The sequence below is a fragment of the Scleropages formosus genome, chromosome 20 (genome assembly GCF_900964775.1).
Source record: "Scleropages formosus chromosome 20, fSclFor1.1, whole genome shotgun sequence".
Taxonomy (NCBI): domain Eukaryota; kingdom Metazoa; phylum Chordata; class Actinopteri; order Osteoglossiformes; family Osteoglossidae; genus Scleropages; species Scleropages formosus.
This window is the reverse complement of record NC_041825.1, coordinates 626,911-629,963: the sequence shown is the minus strand read 5'-3', so window position 1 is coordinate 629,963 and position 3,053 is coordinate 626,911.

Here is a 3,053-nt window from a genome sequence, read left to right as displayed (position 1 = left end):
GAGAGAGACCTTTAATTCACCTGAGCTGCTCATAAAAATGCAAAGAATGGGTCGAACATCCTGAAGTGCCCCGGACTTTTCTTTCTTCGCTTCCCAAAAACCTACGGTTGGCTGCAGTGAGATACTTTTTCATTGTTTTTCTGCTTCATCGGTTTACTTTCAACTTTCAAGTTCGTTGTCATAGATGCAAGTACCGTGTACAAGTATCATGAAATTCTTGAACGCTTCCCCGCAGACTATGAGCAAAAAACGAGAGAAATACCGCACGAAAAAAACAAAACGGTAACAATGAGAATGAGAATTTACTTCTGGGGGAAAATGGATATAACTGGATATTTGAGGCCCCTAGAAACAGACTGATTATGTGTCTCTTTCTCTGTGTTTCTTTCCTGCTTTGCAATGTTTTGCCCCCCCAACCCCGCACAGCAGCACAGTAGGTATTCAGCTGGCATTCAGGGAAGTGTAGAAGAAAATGAAATGTTCCATTTCCCTTTTGTTTACATGCTTTTCTACCAACCGAGTTTCAGAATAAAATTCTTGGAAATGGTTGTGGATCGTTGTGTGTGAGAAAGAGCTGCAGTGTGTAAAGTGGCCTTTGCGTCACAGCGAGACGCGAACTCGTCTCCGCCGTTGGACAACAGCGCCACCTACAGGTACGAAGTGAAAGCGCAACGTTTCGGAATCGGAGCGAACGAAACTGCTGCTGCTGCTGCTTCGCCTTTGGGGAGTGAACACATTTATTAATTTCTCGCTTCGTCAGTGACGAAAACACTGCAGACAAAGACAGTAGTATGATATTGTATCCTTTATAAGATTATTTTTATTCTTTTTAGAAGTATTTTTGCACCAGTGAGAAAACACGAGTATTACAGTGTACAGGTAGGTACAGTACACGTCCACACAAGAGCACAATAAGACTTTTAGGGGAAAATCTGAACTTAACAACATGTCATGAGACAGCTGGTGAAAAAAAATCTAACATGACTGATACGGGGGTTCTTGCAATTTTATTATATTTCATTATACTTTATTTTTAGTTGTATATGAAATATGACCTTTCCCACTGTCTGTCATCAGTAGGAGCACAAAGGAATTTAGCAGATGACACTCTGCACAGAGAGCACTTGAAAACATGTATTGCAAACTCATTATCGCACTTATGTCTTGGTTGGAAAAGTATATATGAACTTTTTAAAGGATCAAGGGACACATATCAGTATATACCAGATCACTGTTTAAAACAATGGTTAATGTACAACCTTTAGAGGATATACCCAGGATGGGATGCCAGTCCATGAGAAGGCACCCAAAGCAAGTCTTGAACCCCAGACCCACCAGAGGCAGGCCCTGGCCAAACCCACTGCACCACCACACCCCCCCAACGTCATACCATTAGTAAGATGTTGTGATCAACAGCATAAAAAGGTTTTGACCAATCGATAAAACTTCAATAAAAAAAATCATCAAAAGCTGGATAAAATGTATCCATCAGGTGAACCAAAGGTAGACTGATTTTTTTTAAAATTCATACTGAGGAGAGTAAAGCAAGTTATGACTTTTAAGTATTCCGGAAGTCTATTGTAAACTACATCCTAGAAAAACATGTCAATGATTCTGTTCTTGTCAGAAAACAACCAAATTGCGACATGAAATGAATTACACTGCGTCACACATGTTCAAGAAGTGTCACAGCAGCATAAAGTTACTATGAAACTGGAAAGGACTGATGTGTGGAACAACGGCACCGCAGTCATCACCGAGGGAAGAAATCTGTGCAGCGAAACATAAATCTTATGGCCAAACTTTCCTTGTTCTGCTAAAATGCCAAAAACTGGGAGAAAAATTAACCTTTCAGCAAAATTGTAATCAAAAGCTGAAGCCAAAACCACAGTGGAGTACTATAGCTAGAACAGGAGAATGTCCCTGAGTGACCCTTTCAGAGCCTTGATTTAAATGCCATAGAACATTAAGAGCAAAGATTTGAAATAGGCTCTGAACTGCCAATTCCCATCTAACGTGACAGCATGAGCAATTTTGGTAGAAAGAATGGGCAAAAATTGCATCATCCCAGGGTGAAAATGTGGCAGACGCTTGTTCGAAAATGACCTGCAGCGGAAATTTACGTCCAAAGGAGTCTTCAAACAGAGTAAATAATTAGGAAATCAACATTTCTTTACACTTTCTCAGAATATATCTGCTGACATTATCATCTTCATAGATAAAAGGTTTAATTTTTGCGCATTTAAACATTGATTATGTCTCCATCCCTCCATCCATCCGTCCAATCACAAAAAGCAATTCTCCTAAGCAGGGTTGTAGTGAACCAGACCCTATCTTGGAAGCGTCGGGTGTGCAAGGCTGGCGGGGAGGGTACATCCTGGACGGGATGCCAGTCCATCACAGAGTCTGTAGGTATTCTTTTGAAAGAAAACATCCATGAGTCATGTACTGTTTGAGAAAATGTGACTTGCTGGAGAGGAGTTGAAACATGTCCACGTTAATAAGTGCTGACGGTATGAATGAACGTTACATGAACGCAGCTGTTGTGTCTGCGCTGTAACTGGCGTCATTCCGCCCTTTATTCATCTCGACAAAGGTGACAAACAAGGAGCGAAAGATGAAGCTGTGGAACCTCCAGCAGATGCTACTGGGACATGGATGAGGGCTTTGGGGACCATATGACTGGACCCCCATCTGATGCGATGTTCTTATTGGATTAAAACAAGCCACACAGTGAGGTAAAGTGTAATAAAACTGTGTTTGTTAGAGTCAAGAGCCCACTGCATGTAAAAAACGGGTCCAAATACAGCGGCTCAAACCTCCAGGGTACCAGCTGTCCCTGTCAGGGCACAACCGCCCTGTTAGAGTAGAAAAGGTTTTTATTTGTGTCAAAATTTGTTGAATTTCTCACCACTTTCGGGAAGAAATGATACTGTGAACTAAGACTCTACTGCAATTCGAGGTTATTATCTTCAAAAATGAAAATGTTCATAAAGACTTGATCATGTCGCTGCTCTTGTCTTATGCTGAGTTTCTGTCAGTTGGTGTCGCCG